The sequence below is a fragment of the Carcharhinus amblyrhynchos genome, chromosome 5 (assembly GCF_965287045.1).
Source record: "Carcharhinus amblyrhynchos chromosome 5, sCarAmb.v2.hapA, whole genome shotgun sequence".
NCBI lineage: Eukaryota > Metazoa > Chordata > Chondrichthyes > Carcharhiniformes > Carcharhinidae > Carcharhinus > Carcharhinus amblyrhynchos.
In genome coordinates, this window is record NC_137328.1 from 74,851,312 (window position 1) to 74,869,412 (window position 18,101).

An 18,101-nucleotide genomic window follows, 5' to 3' on the forward strand; every position below is an offset into this window, starting at 1 on the left:
TTGGAGTCTTGTCCTAGATGGAGTAGAATTGCGCAGTGGTTAAGGAGCTGGAACATATCCAACTTGTCCTGGGTTACATTTCACCATTGTACCTTCACGCGTAATGACTTCACAGGACTTTGATTCCAAATAAATTCATATCACCTCAACAGGTTGCCATATACCTTCTGTAGAATCCTGGATACAAACTTGTTCTCCCAACTATAAACATGGCAATTTTGTACCTGCATTTTTTATTGTATATGTTAAGTCAATTTCTCTTGGAGTTTTATAAGCTGGTCTCTAGTTTTTGAGGGAGTAGATTGGATAACAGCAGGTGGATTGGTACACACTAGTTTGTTAAACATGAGCTCTGCTGGAGATGGAATAGCTGCATTTAAAGGTGTTGCTCTCAGATAACACTGCAATGTATAGATCTTGCTTGCCCTATTGACATTTGAGAATTTGGAATTTCACTGTGTGAATCATTTGTTCAGCTAGACTTCTCAGCCTTTGGCTGAGATCAAGTGTAGTATCGATATGCTGCACTTGGTTGAAGTCAAAAGGTTACATTGTGGTTTCATTTGAAGCAATTTTTTAAAGTGGTTTCTTGGTCTTTTAGGATTAAGCCTTGAAAGTGGTGCAATGCCTGTTCCAAACAGTTTTGATCATGTAGATCAAGCCCAAGACAGGAGGTGAGAGGCCAGTCTTGTCAGCTTGGATTGGGAATGAATAACTTGCTGTGACTCTGAATTGGACTTTGATTGGATTGAATTAGATATATAAAAAAAATTGTTCAGCTAGGCCATTAAATCTAGGATAATGAGAAGAATCATAGAATATCTACGGTGCAAAAGGAGGCTATTTGACCCATTCAATCTGCACTAACCACAATCCTACTCAGGCCCTAGCACATAACCCCACATGGTGTCCATGTGCATAGATTCCTGAAAGTTGGCACCCAGGTTGATAAGGCTGTTAAGAAGGCGTACAGTGTGTTAGCTTTTATTGGTAGAGGGATTGAGTTTCGGAGCCATGTTGCAGCTGTACAAAACTCTGGTGCAGCAGCACTTGGAGTATTGCATACTCTTCTGGTCACTGCACGATAGGCAGGATGTGGAAGAATTGGAAAGCGTGCAGAGGAGGTTTACCAGGATGTTGCCTGGTATGGTGGGAAGGTCTTATGAGGAAAGGCTGAGCGACTTGAGGCTGTTTTCATTAGAGAGAAGAAGGTTAAGAGGTGACTTAATAGAGACATTCAAGATGATCAGAGGATTAGATAGGGTGGACAGTGAGAGCCTTTTTCCTCGGATAGTGATGGCTAGCACGAGGGGACATAGCTTTCATTTGAGGGGTGATAGCTATAGGATAGATGTCAAAGGTAGGTTCTTTATTCAGAGGGTAGTAAGGGTGTGGAATGCCCTGCCTGCAACAGTAGTGGACTTGCCAACGTTAAGGGAATTTAAATGGTCATTGGATAAACATACGGATGACATTGGAATAGTGTGGGTTAGATGGGCTTTAGATTGGTTTCACAGGTCGGCGCAACATTGGGGGCCGAAGGGCCTGTACTGCACTGTAATGTTCTATGTTCTATATTCACTCTGCTAGTCCCTCTGACACTAAGGGACAATTTAGCATGGCCAGTCAACCTAATCTGCATATCTTTTGACTGTGGGAGGAAACCCATGGAGACACAGGCAGAACGTGCAAACTCCAGACAGACAGAGAAGAAGTAATGTGATCGATATTCTATGTCTCACACATATCGTGAAATGGCGGACCATTTTCTGTAATGATGTCTCTAAACACACCAAATAAACTGAAAATAGTGCTTATGTTGTTTATGGCAGTTGTGCAATTGTCAGATAAAGGGGCACTTTAGTAAAGTAGTTGATGAAGTCAGTGCCATGGAAATGAAAGAGGTTAACAGTGATATTGAGCCGAAGATGGGTAGGAATGAGTGGTTCTTTGTGCTGACAACAAATGCTCTTAACATGCCTCACACTTCTTGACGGTGACTGCAAAGTCATTGTCCATATCCAGCCAATAGATCATCTGTCTTGCAAGTTTTCTCCAATTTATGCCCGCATGTGAGTGAGTGTTGGCCTGTATGGTTTCCACGAGATTGATGGTGTGAATCATATGTTCCCTCACTTTGTTTCATCATGCATATCATTGTCCTGTTTTGGTTTGTCAATCACTTTAGAAATAAGTTTCTGACAGGATGTCGGATGGTCATTTTTATGGTTTGGAGTGAGTTTGAATCAATGCACGGCTCGTTGTTTAAGTGGACAACTTATGTCAAAGTGAACCAGGGTTCCTCAACTTGCCCTATCATGTATTCTACAGATGCTAAAAGTTTGTGCTGTGACAGTGATGCTTTCTATTCAGCCCCCTTCTGGGTTCTGGGTGAGACTGATTACATGGGGAGGCACTGAGAAAGAAAGATCCATTATTCAACAACAGAAAACTGAGGAAAACATGAGATATGAGTAAATTTTATGTTTTGGCATTTGCTTTGCAGCTGATAAGCCATGAGAAAGTAATAACACATTCACAAGCAGGGATTTCAACACATTCATCAATTTTAGAAGTCAAAAGTTGAATATTTTTTATTGCCAAACTGAATTTATACAATGCTTCTGTCTACATTAGAATGCTAATGAGCATTTCTCAAGAGATTTAGGCAACTTTTAGAGGATTGAGCACATTAAATAATTACTTGTAGCTTAATGAGTGGCTTTGCTTCATTATTATAGATATGCTGGGGCCTCAGTTGTCCATTATCTGTGACATATCCAAGCTTGAAAGAAGTATATTGAGAAAAGTTGCATGGAGCTGCCATTGTATTAAAAAAGATCCAGAAGTATATTTGTACTTAATGTACTAATAGGTCTGGATTTTGCTTATTTGCAAAATTCCTGTCAGAAGTAGGACAGGGTAGGACTTCCAACCATCAGCTGTTCTCACTGTGAACCCATGCTATTTCCCAGATGGGGGCCAATTACACATGCAGGGAGGCCACTGTTGCAGGAAAACAATAAAATCCTGCTGCAATGTTTCACACACTGCAGCAATTTGGTGCAGGCCAATGACTTCATTAAACAGAGGAGCCTAATTGCAAATAAAAAAATCCTTCTGCAAATAATTATTCTGGAGAGGCAAGAGAGTTGTAATGCGATCAAGTAGAAATTAAAGGACAGAGTCATTAGAGCACAGAAGGCCACTCGACCCACGGAGTCAATGCTGACTCCCAGTCAATCTCATTCTCTAGTCTACTCTCATAGTTTTATGAATTTCAGAAAGACATTTGGTGATCTTCACTGTACATATCAGCTGGCTTGCACCAACAAACATCTTTAAGGTTGTTTTTCGCAAGTAATTTTGAAGAAATTGAGGAAAATTAAATGCGGGTTCCAAGACTTGCCCACTCATTATCATTTACATGTGATGAGACAGGCAATTAATGAATGATCAGATACAGCCTCTAATAAGTTCCAGCTGTTACTTTTAGAGAATAGAATTCAGTGTTGCCCTATTAACGAATTTTCTTCTATTATGTGTGATGGAATATCACAAAAACAGGTAGTAGTCAAGAGGTTAATGCAGGCTCCAGATACTAAAAGGACATTTACCCCAGGATGACCATTCAGTAGCCTGAAACGCAAGCTGAAATCTGAACCAATCTAAATCAGTAACAGTCTATGATAATTCCAGATGGCAAATCATCCAGAATGGGAATGCACTTGTCTGCTTCTATTCTTATTTATCCAATCATGGACAGAGAATCAACTGCAATGGCAGCTCTTCATGCTCCCCCTGTTTCCTCTTTTTAGATGCTCCTTCATACTTACTTCTTCTTGGTCATCCTTCTGTGGATCAATTTAAAATGTTATCGATAAAGCTTGTGATGCATCTTGGGGCACTTCACTGTTTCACAATTGTTGTTTTGAAGTCTGCAATCTTTAATTTATAATCCTTCAACAAGCAGCTAATGGAAGGAAGTGCACAAAGAACATGGTTCGGGCACAGTAAAAGAAAATGACTTTGGCAGTCATCTTCCAGCATTCCCCGTGCAACTAATCAATGCTAAAAGAAGTTAATTGACCTTTTCAAAGTAGTGAAAATAATAGGGAGCAGTCAGAACTTCCAACAGTGCACTATAATTAGCAGTTTTCTTATTTATTTACCCTCACTGTTTTAACACAATTAGCAACTTGTTAATGAGCAGTGGGTACCCAATGCTCTTGATACTCCTTGCTTCAGCAACAGTTCCTTTGCTTCAAATACAGCAGGTAAGGAAACAGTAGAAGACTTGCACAATTTATCCTCTCCTTCACATGTTCTCAGGTGGCATGGTGGCACAGTGGTTAGCACTACTGCCTCACAGTGCTAGAAACCTAGGCTTGATTCCAGCCTTGGGTGATTGTGTGGAGTTTGTACACTGTCTCTGTGGCTGCATGGGTTTCCTCTGGATCATAGCAGTTTACAGCAAGGAAACAGGCCTTTGGCCCAACTTGTCCATGCTGCCCTTTTTTTTTAAACCCCTAAGGTAATTCCAATTGCCCAATTTGGCCCATATCCATCAATACACATCTTACCCATATAACTGTCTAAATGCTTTTAAAGGATAAAATTGTACCCACCTCGGTTACTACCTTTGGCAGCTTGTCGCAGACACTCACCGCCCTCTGTGCGAAAAAATTGCTCCTCTGGACACTTTTGTATCTCTCCCCTCTCACCTTAAACCTCTGCCCTCTAGTTTTAGACTCCCCTACCTTTGGGAAAAGATATTAATTATCTAACTGATCTATGCCCCAGTTTCCTCCCACAGATGCAGATTAGGTGGATTGGCCATGCAAAATTTCCCCCTGGTGTCCAAAGATGTGTAAATTAAGGAGATTAGCCATGGTAAATGCACGGAGTTACGGGGTTAGGACTGAGGATGGGCCTGGATAAGATTTTCTTTCAGTGAGTCAGTGCTGTATGGCCTCCTTCTGCACCGCAGGGATTCTATGGTTCGATCTTTCTCATTGCCCTTTGCAAAATGCTTTCCGATTCCAGGGTTCATTTCAATATTGACACACAGAGAGTCCCCCCCCGACTTTCTAATTTCTTCCTGAGTGGGGAAACCATCAGCAAAGATAAGAATTCCAACCCAATCCCCAGTAGTCCCCAGCCACCTCCAACCCCCAAAACTGCTGGAAAGCATCAATCTTTTACCTCAGAAGATTGAAAGAGCATACAATACTGTATTGCATCCATGATCATAAGCAGCAGGGTGGTAAGGGATTAGTTTACATTAAAATGTTTTGCTCATAGACAGGATATTTGTGAAATGATTTTGGTCAAGGTTGAAAACACCTGTAAGGAGAAGTAATAGAACGTTTTACAAATGGGGACCATGATAATTACGGAGAAGAGCCGCTTGCCAGCAAGAGAATTAGTTTGTTGCCAAAGGAAGAATGCGATTAGGCCAAGACTCATTTGGCAGTGGGTTTAGATTTTACTTATCTAGAGTTTCCCTTGTGAGCTCTGCCCACAACTGGCTGGCAGCTGGCAGAATTCAGTTTTTGATTCGTGAAGAAGACATTGCTGACTAGTAAATTGAAGTACTTCTGTATAAGTGTGCAGACACAGAGGCAAAAGTAGTGGAGATTGAGCCAAAGGAAATTTAAGATGCCTGAAACTTGGCAACTTTGCAGTGCTCCCGCTGAACACCCAGGAGTAAAAAAGGACTCCAATAAATCGTATCTTCTACCATCATTTGCCTACAGCAGACAGAGGAAACTGTGCTGACAAATCTTGGGATGGCAATTCTTCCTCCTCTGTAGGTTCAGGAGTGGGTTTGCCTTATGAAAAGGTTACTTCAAAAAATATTCAGGTTTTACTTTGTATTAGTGCTGTACAGAAAATTTATATTATTCCTAAGAATAGTTTCTTTGCATTTTCATTCTTTTCATTTAGAAAGGACAAAGCTTACAAACAGCAAGACCTGACGTGATTTGTGAATAGTAATCTTGCTGTCCACCATAAACATAGAAACATAGAAAGTAGGAGCAGGAAGAGGCCATTTGGCCCTTTAATCCTGCTCCACCATTCATTATGATTATAGCTGATCATCCAACTCAATATCCTGATCCTGTCTTATCTCCATATCCTTTAATCCCCTTCACCCAAGAGCTATGTCTAATTACTTCTTGAAAACATAAAATGTTCTGGCCTTTTCTGCTTTCTCTGGTAGCAAATTCCACAGGCTCACCACTCTCTGGGTAAAGAAACTTCTCCTTGTCCCAGTCCTCAGTTCAGGATGGCACAGTGGTTAACACTGCTGCCTTACAACACCAGGGACCCAAATTTGATTCTGGCCTTGGGTGACTGTGTGGAGTTTGCACGTTCTCCATGTGTGTGTGTGTGTGTGTGTGTGTGTGTGTGTGTGTGTGTGTGTGTGTGTGTGTGTGTGTGTGTGTGTGTGTGTGTGTGTGTGGCTTCCTCCAGTGCTCCAGTTTTCTTCCACAGTCCAAAGATATGCAGATTAGGTGGATTAGCCATGCTAAATTGCCCCTTAGCGTTCCAAGATGTGTAGGTTAGGTGCATTGGCCATGGTAAATGCACAGGGCTACAGGGATAGGATGAAGGTGAATGCTCTATCAGAGAGTCGGTGTAGGCACAATGGGCTGGATGGTCTCTTTCTGCACTGTGGAGATTCTATGGTATTCCATGTTTCTAAATGGTTTATCCAATATCCTTAGATTATGATCTCTGATTCTGAACTTCCTCAACATAAGGAACATCCTTTCTGCATTTACGCAAACTAGCCCCATTAGCGTTTTGTGGGCTTCTATGAGATACCCCCTCTTCTGAACTCCAGCGAATATAATTCTAAATGATGCAATCTCTCCTCATATGTCAATCCTGCAATCCCAGAAATCAGTTTGGTAAACCTTTGCTTCCTCAGATAAGGAGATCAAAACTGCACACAATATTCCAGGTGAGGCCTCACCAAGGCCCTGTATTATTGCAGCAAGGCATCCCTGTTCCGAACTCCAATTCTCTTGCTATAAAGGCAAACATATCACTTGCATTCTTCTCCTTTGCCTGTTGCACCTTCAGTGACTGGTGTACTAGGACACCCTGGTTTCATTGTAATTCCCCACTCTCATTTTATTATCATTTGGATAATAATCCAACTGCCTGTTAATGCTATCAGAGTGGATAACCTTACATTTATCCAAATTGTACTGCATCCTCCATGCATTTATCCATTCACCCAGCTTGTCCAAATTATACCAATGTATTCTTGCATCCTCTTCACAGCTCACCCTCCCACCCAGCTTTGTGTCATTTGCAAATTTGAAAATATTACAATTTAATCCCTCATCTCAATCATTAATATATACAGTGAATAGCTGCGGCCCTAGCACTGATCCCTGCATCACTACCTGCCATTGGGAAAAAGACCCATTTATTCCTCTTTGTTTCCTGTTTGCCAGCCAGTTTTCTATCCATCTCAACACAATACCCCCAAATTTTATATAAATTGCAGACACAAATGTATGATCAACAGAATATCTTCAACTAACTGTCATGGCAAGAAATTTTCAAAGCTTGAGACTCTGAGTTCTCTCAAAGACGTAAGGGACAGAATCTTACTCCCTCTGAAATTCATCTACCATTGGAATCAAAGGGAGGCCTGATCATAACGATACCTGGTCGCTACTTGACATCACAATCTTGCAGGTGGCCTGATTAAGAGACCAGTTACTCTGTCACTCCCCAATTAAGGATGGCAGACATCCCAAGGCTGGTATCAATCAGAGGCCACTAAGCTGTGGACAGCTGGCAAGTCCACTAGGAGAGGTGGGCACTGCATGTGGACAACCATGAGGCCAGGAGAATGCCTTAAAATGGAGATGATCTGTGAAACATCATGAAATCTTATAAATGAAGAATGACACAGCTGGCAGTCAATCATTGAGGAGCACAAATCCCTTCATAGGATTGCTTATGGCCATAGCCCTCTAATCTCTGTGACTCCGTGATGGGGATGTTCATTTAACAGAGGTATTGATGTCTTCCACGCTGGTCCAAACTGCAATAGTGGGGAGAGGGAGGGTGGGGTAGGTGTGCTTCTGACATCAGGAAGATCACAGGAACGTTGAAAATTGTGACTTAATTGATTACCACCGCTGCTGGGCAGATAACTGTCCCTGTCTCCAGTAAGATCATTCAGAGGCTGGAACACATGGGGAAAGAGATAGAGAGGTTCTTGATTAATAATGGGGATTCAGGGGTTATGAGGAAAAGGCAGGAGAATGGAGATGAGAAAAATATCAGCCATGATTGAATGGCATAACAGACTCGATGGGCTGAGCAGCCTAATTCTGCTCCTATGTTTATGGTCTTATAGTTTAACTGATCAGACATCATCTTCAGATTTGACTCCCTGTCCTTCTTCCAACCCAGCTTCCTGTGGTTCTGGAAAGATTCCACCAAAGGCTTTAATGACATCCAATGTTGGCCTCTTTTAAGTGACATACAATGTTGGAGGCATGATGTACCTCACATCATCTCCTTGTTAGGTTTTCAAAAGTCAAATCACTTGTATCATTAGAACATGCTTCTTCGAAACTTTGGACCAGATGCAGAGAGCTAGGTGGAGGAGATGAGATGGGGAGGTGAAAAATCATCCAACTTTTAAAAAGGCTGTAAATAGTTTTAAATATTTCTCAGTTATATGTTGGGCTGGAGGAAGAAAGAGCACAAAGAAAATAATCATAAAATAATTCTGTATCATTATGTTTGATGTGAAAAAAATTAAATGTCATCATTATGTTACAAATCCTATTTCCAGTAGATGTTATTAGAATGTTTTATTAGATATTTTTCCATGTTTTGACATTTTTATTATATTCAATGAACAATTTGGAAAGCCAATTAATTTTTATTCAGAGTAAATTTGTTTTACATTACGTACAGTATTTCATGGCTGAGATGATATAAGATGAAAGAAAAGATGTGCCGTAAAAATCTTCAGGAAGCAGACTGCATCCATAGAGCATAATGTACCTGCCTGCCAATTACCAATGACAAGTGGCTTAGTTTACTCAAGGTCAACAGGAAGCCCGTTGCAGAGCTTTGCCATCTGCAGCCAGTGCACCATTCAACCAAGTTCAAATATCCAGTTAGCAACGTGTAGTTGGCAAGGTGAATAATGCTTTCAAATGTGAAGCTTGTGGCTCATTCCTGGCCAGCACTGCAGAAGCAACTAATGTGCTGTTCACAGATAAATTAAACAGGTGAGTGATGCCTTAGTCAGCATGGTTCACACTTCCATCTCCCTTTTTATCACACAGCTTGAAACTGTTCCCACTGTCACTGCATTGCTGCATTTTTCAAAATGTAGGGAAACATAGATGACTGCCTTTTGCCCAACTTGAAGCTTGTCCTGTGTGGTCTAGTCAGCTTCCATTTCTGTGATATAATCATTTAACATGTGAACACTTTGGAAAATATGAGCAAAGCAAGATTTTCGATTGGAAGTTGTAGTTTCAGTATGTGGCTTGGTGAGACACAATGGCTGGAATTTTCTGGCCATTCACTTTCCGCCGCTGCTGCCTGTGAGAATGGAGAATTTGGCACGCAGTCAAATTTCCTTCCCCTGCAGTAGGACAGGAGAATTCCAGTTGTAGATGAGGGCAGAGAATCCAGCCAAATAAATGGTGAGTAAGTTTTTTTTAGGTTCAAGTATTAGTGTCATAAGTAGGCTTTCATTCACATTGCAATGAAGTTACGGTGAAAATCCCCTAGTCACCGCACTCTGGTGCCTGTTCTGTACACTGAGGGAGAGATTAGAGTAGCCAATGCACCTAACCAGCACCATGGGAGGAAACCAGAGTACCCAGAAGAAACCCACACTGAGAATGTGCAGAGCCCGTACAAACAGTGATCCAACTGGGAATTGAACCTGGGTCCCTGACAGCAGTGCTAACCATTATGCCACCAAATAATTTGGCATAGACGATAAGTAGATTCACAGAAAATGTTGTGAGGTTTGTAACTGCTATTTGACAGTATTTTCTCCCCATGTTGTTTCCCATTCCTTTCTGGTCCCAATAGACACCGAATTTGAATAGATTAAAAGCAAAATACTGTGCTAGAAACTGAAACAAAAACAGAAAATGCTAGAAAATCTCAGCAGGTCTGACAGCATCTGTGGGGAGAGAATAGAGCCAATGTTTCTAGTCTAGGTGACCCTTCATCAGAGCTAAGAGTAAAGAGAATTAGCACAGATTTGTACTATGAGGAAAACATCTGGTCTCCACGAATGAGGAACAGCCCTGTTGGCCTCGTTGGTGGAACCAGAAGCCCGGGGAGGCCAAGAGCAATGGGGATGCCCCTTGGGCAGCACCAGCTTGGCAGTGCCAGTCTGGTATCTGGGCAATTCCCAGTGGGGCTAGGGCATATGGGATGGGGCCTGTGAGGGCAAGGCCTGAAGGGAGTAGGACTTGAAGGGGCAGGGCCTGAAGGGATGGGGCATGAAGGGACTGGGCATGAAGGGAGTGCCCAATTGGGGGTGGGGGGCAGGCTGCCACTCTACAATGGGATTGGAACATGGGGGAAGTGTGGCCTGCTACCACTCTGGACCGGATCGGGGGGTCAGGGGGGTGCAATTGGTTTTGGCGGCGGGGGTTGACAGCAGAGGGTTAGATGGCCAGGGGCAGTGGGGCTTGTGTTTGGCCATGGGATGCCGTGATTGTGGGTGAAAGGAGAGGTGCTGGTTCCGGCTGGTTCTAGCAGCAGGACCCTGACAGCTGTCTCTCCAACTATTGAGCGTGTGCAGCATCAGAGGTCTGCGCATGTATAGCAGCTCCCTCTATAAGCTGGCTGGTGAATTAAGCCCAGCCCACTGCCTGCAGCAGCTAGAAACAGTCTACACCAATTTTTCAATGTCTAATTGAATAAGATTGGGTGTGAAGACTCACCCAAAAAACCAATCAGGAATTCTCCCATTTCCATGCTAGCTGGATGCTTAAAATCAATCTTGTAAAATATTGCCCAGCATGTCTTCCAGTATAGCACTTTCTCAGTGACGCACTAGAGTGTCAGCCTACATTCTTTGCTAATCCCCAGACTTGGGAGCATATTCTAACAATGGAAATTTTCTGAGAAAGACAGCACCAGCGCAGTGAAATGTTTATCTCATTGAAAGGTATTAAATCTTAGAGGGTTTGACATGGGTGGGTGTGTAAGGGGGGTAAGGGGTGGGGAGGTTTACTGAGAGATTATTGTTCCTGGAAAAGACAGTACTTTACAAGAAAAGATAACTTAGCAGTTTTAAAGAAGCTGGAAACCTCTTAGAAAGTTACAAAATAGGAGTAAGAGTCAGCCATTTGGCCTTTTGAGCTTGTTCTGCCATTCAATATGACCATGGCTGATCCTTTATCTCAACACCATATGCTGCACTCTCCCATAACTCTTGAGAAATCTACTTTTTCCTTCTTAAATATACTCAGTGACTTGACCTCCACAGCCTTTTGTAGTATAGAATTCAACAGGTTCACCATGCTCTGAGTAAAGAAGTTTCTTCTCATTTCAGTCCTAAATGGTCTATCTCATATCCTGAGACTGTGATCCTTTGTTCTAGACCCCCAGCCAGAGGAAATAACATCCCTGCATCCAGTCTGTCCAGCCTGTCAGAATTTTATACTTTTCAATTAGATCCCCTCTCATTCTTCTAAACTTGAGCGAATACAGTCAATCCAGATTCTCATCTGACAATTCTGGCAATTCAGAATCAGTCTGGTCAGCTTTTGCAAGGAAATCCTGTCCTAGATAAGGAGATCTAAACTGACTCTGATGGACTGTTTACAAGAGGGTCACATGGTGGTTTATGGCTTTGAAAAAATGCATGCCTGGAAATCTATGTAAAAATGCTGCTAGTTGGTTTGCTTTTCGGGAGAAAACAAGAAAGATCAACTGCTTAGGTAGTGAAGACAACAGCTGCAAAAGCTCCTGACCCAGTCGAAAGCAAAATGTAAATGGAAGTTGCTCTAAAGTCACCCTGTGTTCTGAAATTGACTGACTGCAAATTTTCTGCAAAGTCTGCCTGAAATGTAGTGGAAGAATCATTGATCGTTTCACAGACCTTAGAGGCACCATGTCAAAGACTCCATCATCTATTCTTTGCCCTTGAACAATTGACTTTTAACCTTTTGGCAGAATTCATCTTTCTTTTTACACTGTGTGTGTGTGTGTGTGTGTGTGTGTGTGTGTGTGTGTGTGTGTGTGTGTGTGTGTGTGTGTGTGTGTGTGTGTGTGTGTGTGTGTGTTTAAGTTAGGGTATAAGTTAGGGTATTTAAAAAGAATAATTGCTATGTTTTCATATTTCATACTTTCTGTTAAGAAGCTTTGTCCTCCACTTGACAAGTCTATTTTTATAGTAAAATAATTATTTTGCTGCTTATTGAAGGAACCTGGGCATTAAGTGCTCATTCTGAGGTTCCTAGATAAAGCACATACTCTAGATAAAGCACATATATGGCCATATAGTTAGCTGGAGAAACATTTGAAGATATATTGTGACCTGTGGAGTAGTGGAACCAGAGACATGTGCATTCCTGCTATCTTGGTCATATCAACATCTTAATTCAGTTGCTATTTTAGTTCTGTAGCCATTACCACTGTGAGATCTGTCCACAGGTAAAAGTTGAGGTTTGGAGTGGGGCTGTGATCTTGTTAAGAATGATGAAGTTAATCACATCTGTTCTCGAGTATCTCCAAACCACAGTCAAGTAAAGCATCTGGGTAACTATGGTAAGGGGAGGTGGGGTGGGGGTTGGGGGGGGGGGCGGGTTGCAATTATTACTTTGCAAATCCTTTTCTGAAAACTTTCCATGGCTTTAAGTTGTTACTTTGTGATTTTGTTCAATCACAGTGATGTTCCACATTCCATTAGGGGTGAATAAAACTTGTAAAAATGGTTATTTCATTCCATCATTATTAATTCAGCACCCCTTCCACGTGCATGTATACACTCCTATTGGAACATTTGGGGTAAAAATCATTATTGCTATTATTATAATCACAGCCCCACTCAAGCTGTCAATTTTCCAAAGCATTCTGCTACATGCCAGACAATTATCTGGGCCACACAGATCTGATCCCCCCTCCTTCAAATATCACCTTTAATAAAGGAAAAAGAAGGGAACATATCTCTCACTCTTCAAAACACAGGAGGACTATTGCCCAATTTTAAAAAGCAGATAATAAAAAGCATCACATTTAAAATAACATTTAATAATAAAGCCAAAGTGTGCTTCAGGCAACCGAATCTATTAAATTAATTTTATTACAGTGGGTTTCACAAATCGTAATAGTATTTTGAGATCATATTATCTAATCTCATTTGTTATACTCGGAATACTGAGGCCCAATGGTTTGATCCATGATATATAAGTAATTACACTCAAACAGCGAGTGTGACATGAAATTGTCACGATGTAATTTAGGGGAAGGTGCTGGTTTAGTGATAATGTCATTGGACATGGATCAAATCCCACCACACATAGCAAGCAGTATTTAAATTTAATAAAAATCTGGAATTTAAAAAAAAGCTAACCTCAATAATGAAATTATCATCCATTGTTATAAAAGCATACCTAAATGGCAATGCCCTTTAAGGAAGAAAATCTGCTCTTTACCTCATATAGGTCTGACCAGATGCAGTGAAATGTGATTAACTTTGTGATGTACTTTGAAATGGCTTGGCAAGCCACTCAGTTGTATCAAACAGTTATGCAGAAAAGTCAAAAAATAATTAAATGGGACAGAACAGCAGGCATTAGCCTTGGCACTAGAAATGACAATGGCGTACCCAGCCCTGCTGACCCTGTAAAGTCCTCTTTAATAACATATGTGCCAAGATTGGGAGAGCTGTCCCACAAAGTATCAAGCAACAGCCTGACTCACTGAATCATATGCTACAGATGCCACCACCAATATCCCTGGGTATGTCTTGCCCATCAAAAGGACAGATCCACTAGAAGTCATGGTATGATGCCATGCAGTCATAAGGAAGCTGCCCTTGGAGTCCTCAACTCTGTGAAGTTTCAAGGCATCAGATGAAACATGGGCAACAAACTTCCCGCTGGTTACCACCTACTGCACTCTCGTTTCCCAGCTGCTGTGTCTGTGCTCCACATGTTGAACATCAATTGGAATCACCACTTGTGGTGACAGGGCAACGTATTCAGGATGGGTGATTTTCAGTGTCCATCAGAGTGGCTCAGTAGCATCATTACTGACTGAGCTGACCAAGCCCTAGAGGAAACAGCTGCTAGAGTGAGCCTGCAGCAGTGGGTGAAAGAAACAGCAAGTGGGAAAAAGCTACTCGATCTCAGCCTTACCAATCTACCTGTCCCAAATGGATCTATCCATGACAATATTGGAAGGAGTGACCATCACACAGTAGAGTCAAAGCCCTGAGTTCACACTGAGGATTTTTCTATTACATTGTGTGGAACCACCACCATGCTAAATAGGATAAATTAAGAACAGATTTAGCATCTCAAAATTGGACATCCATGAGGTGCTGTGGGCCATCAGCAGCAGAATTGCTTTCAACCACAATCCATGAGCTATTCACTGAGCATATTGTTCATTCTACTATTACCATCAAATCAGGAGATCAAACTTGGTTCAGTGAAGAGTGCAGGAGAGCATACCAGGAGTAGCGGCAGACATACCTGAAAATGAGGCATCAACTTGGCAAAGCTACAACACACGAGAACTTACATGGCAAATAGTGGAAACAGCATGCAATATTTTAAAAATTAATTTACGGGATATGGGCATCATTAGGTAGACTAGCACTTATTACTGATATCCTTGGTGGATTATCCATCTTGGCCTTTCTGGAGGAAGATGGTTACAAATAATGGACAACAAATGCTAACCTTGCCAACAATGCCCACCCTTTATGAAATAATAAAAAATGTATTGAAGCCAAGAAAATGAAACAAGACAATCTGGAATAAAAATACTTAAGGGGGAGGGAGCCAACTTCAGTGGGCATGAACGCAGCTGGGCCAGATAGACTGGAATGAAAGGTTGGTGGGAAAAACTGTGGCTGATCAATGGGCTACCTTCAAAGCAGAGATGGTGCAGATACAGTCAAGGTATGCTCCCTTAAAAGAGAAAGATAAGACAAACAAATCCAGAGCTCCCTGGATGAAAAATGAGATAGAAATTTAAGATATGGAAGAAAGGGTTTGCTTATGACAGAAGTCAGGTAGAAAATACAATTGAGAACCAAGAAGAATACAGAAGATTCAGAGGGGAGGTGAAAAAGCACATTGAGAAGCAAAGAGAGATTATGCAGCTACAGTGAGACATCTTTGTTCTGTGTTCGCATCTTCTTGCAATGAAGGCCAAAATACCATTTGCCATCCTAACTGCTTACTCTACCTGCATGCTTGCTTTTAGTGTACAAGGACACCCAGGTCCCTTGGTATGTCAACATTTCCTAATTTATAACTTCAGTTACGAGGACAGATTGGAGAGTTTGGGGCTGTTCTCCTTGGAGAAAAGAAGGTTAGAGGAGATTTGATGGAGATGTTCAAAATTATGAGGAGTCTGTACAGAGTGGATAGAGAGAAATTGTTCCCCATCGTAAAAGGATCAAATGCCAGAGGGCACAGATTTAAAGTGAGTTGCAAAAGAAGAAAATGTGATGTGAGAAAATGTGGAATGTGAGAAAAACCTTTTTCACACGAGTGGTTCAGGCCTGGAAGTGTGGTGGAGACATGTTCAATCAAGGCACAGCATGGTGGCACAGTGGTTAGCACTTCTGTCTCACAGCATCAGCGACCTAGGTTCAATTCCTGGCTTAGGTCACTGTCTGTGCGAAGTTTGCACATTCTCCCCGTGTCTGCATGGGTTTTCTCCAGGTGCTCTGGTTTTCTCCCACAGTCCAAAGATGTGTGGGTTAGGTGGATTGGCCATGCTAAATTGCCCCTTAGGGCAATTTAGGAGAACTAGGTAGGATGAATGCATGGGGATATGGGAATAGAACCTGGGTGGGATTGTGGTTAGTGCAGACTCGATGGGTTGGATGGCCTCCTTCTGCTCTGTATGATTTTATGATTTAAGAGGGCATTCGATGATTGTTTGAACAGAAACAATGTGCAGGGGTACAGAGAAATGGCAAGGGAATGGCACAAAGTCATGATGCTTGTTTGGAGAATCAGTGCAGACACAATGCACCATAACAATTCTGTGATTCTGTGAGTTTACTTCCGCCACATTTTCATCAGTGCATTCCAGATCCTAACCACTCACTGCATAATAAAACTTTTTCTCATGTCCCCTTTAGTTCTTCCGTCATCACCTTAAATCAGTGTCCTCTGGTTCTCCACCCTTTCAATGAGAACAATTTCAGTTTATCTATTTTGTCCAGATTCCTTGTGGTTTTGTACGCCTCTAGCAAATCTGTTTTTAACCTTCCCTTCTTATAGGAGTACAGCATCAGTTTCTCTAATCTATCTTCATAACTGAAGTGTCTCATCCCCGGAGCCCTCCTTGGAAATCTTTTCTGCAGCCATTCTAAAGCCTTCAAACCCCTCCTAAAATGTAGTGTTCAGACTATTGGACATAATACTCCAGTTGAGGCTGAACCTGTGCTTTATAAAGGTTTACCATAAGCTCCTTGTTTTTGTACTTTATGCATCTATTTATGAAGCCCAGGAGACTGTGTGCTTTATTAACCATTTTCTCAATCTACCCTGCTGCCATCAACAACTTGTGCACAATAACCCCCAAGTCCTTCTGCTCCTTCCTGTACAATTTTAGAATTGTATCCTTTATTTTATATTTCCTTTCTTTGCTCTTCTTCCAAAATGTATCTCTTCACTTTTCTTTGGATTAAATTTTATCTGTCACATATCTGCCCATTCCATCAGTCTATGTCCTTTTGGAATCCATTACTATCCTCCTCGGGGTTTCTTCCTACTGGTATGACTGAAGTGATACACACGTGAAGTGAAGAGCGTACTGATTGCACACTTTGACCATGAGAGCCATATTTTCAATCAAGTAAAATATTTCTTTTGTTTTTACCACTTGAAGTTGATGACAATTCTATTAATATATGAATGATTAAGCATTTTCTACAACTTGTGAAATATTCGGTGTGTATTAAATGTATTTAATCTTATTCAAGGGTCACTAACTATCATCATAGAAATCTATAGTGCAGAAGGAGGCCATTTGGCCCATCAAGTCTGCATGGACAACAATCCGACCCAGGCCCTATCTCCAAAATCCCACATATTTACCCTGCTAATCCCTCTAGTACACATCCCAATTTAACAAACCTGCACATTTTTGGACTGTGGGAGGAAACTGGAGCACCAGGAGGAAACCCACACAGACATAGGGAAAATGTGCAATCTCCACACAGTGACCTAAGCTGGGATTCAAACCCAGGTCCCTGGAGCTGTGAGGCAGCAATGTTAACCACTGTGCCACCCAATAATCTTACCACCATTAGGATGAAGGAAGGCCACTCAGACAACCCATTCGCTAGCCTAGGTTGCCCATCACTGTTTTATAGGATTCGTACGAAGGATGTGGGAAAGTTGAATTGATTCAGTGATTGTTGTCTCTGGGTGTGTGGGGACAGCAGAGTCTGTCAGAGTACTGACTGACCGCTCCAAACTTAAGGATTTCCACACTAATCTGAATATCCCTGAAATTGCTGGGGAGGAGGGGGTCAATTTCAAATAAATAATACGGGCGAACGTGATAGTTCGGCGTTAATATCCACACCCCGCCCCTCAGGCAAAATTCAGCGCTTGAACTGTGCTTCTCTTTCCACAAATGCTGCTTGTCCTGTTGAGTATTTCCAGCATTTTCTAATCATATTTCACATTTCCAGCACCCGCAGTATTTTGCTTTTTGTTCTAACATAAGGTTTCCATGGCAGCTCAGTCCCAATGAAAGGATGTATCTGTCTGGACGCTGGAATAACTGCAGTCTCTAAGGGCAGAGTTTGGAACTAAAAGATGTGTCACTAGTACAGCATTATTAAAACTTCAGTTAAAAAAAGTCAGCGAAAT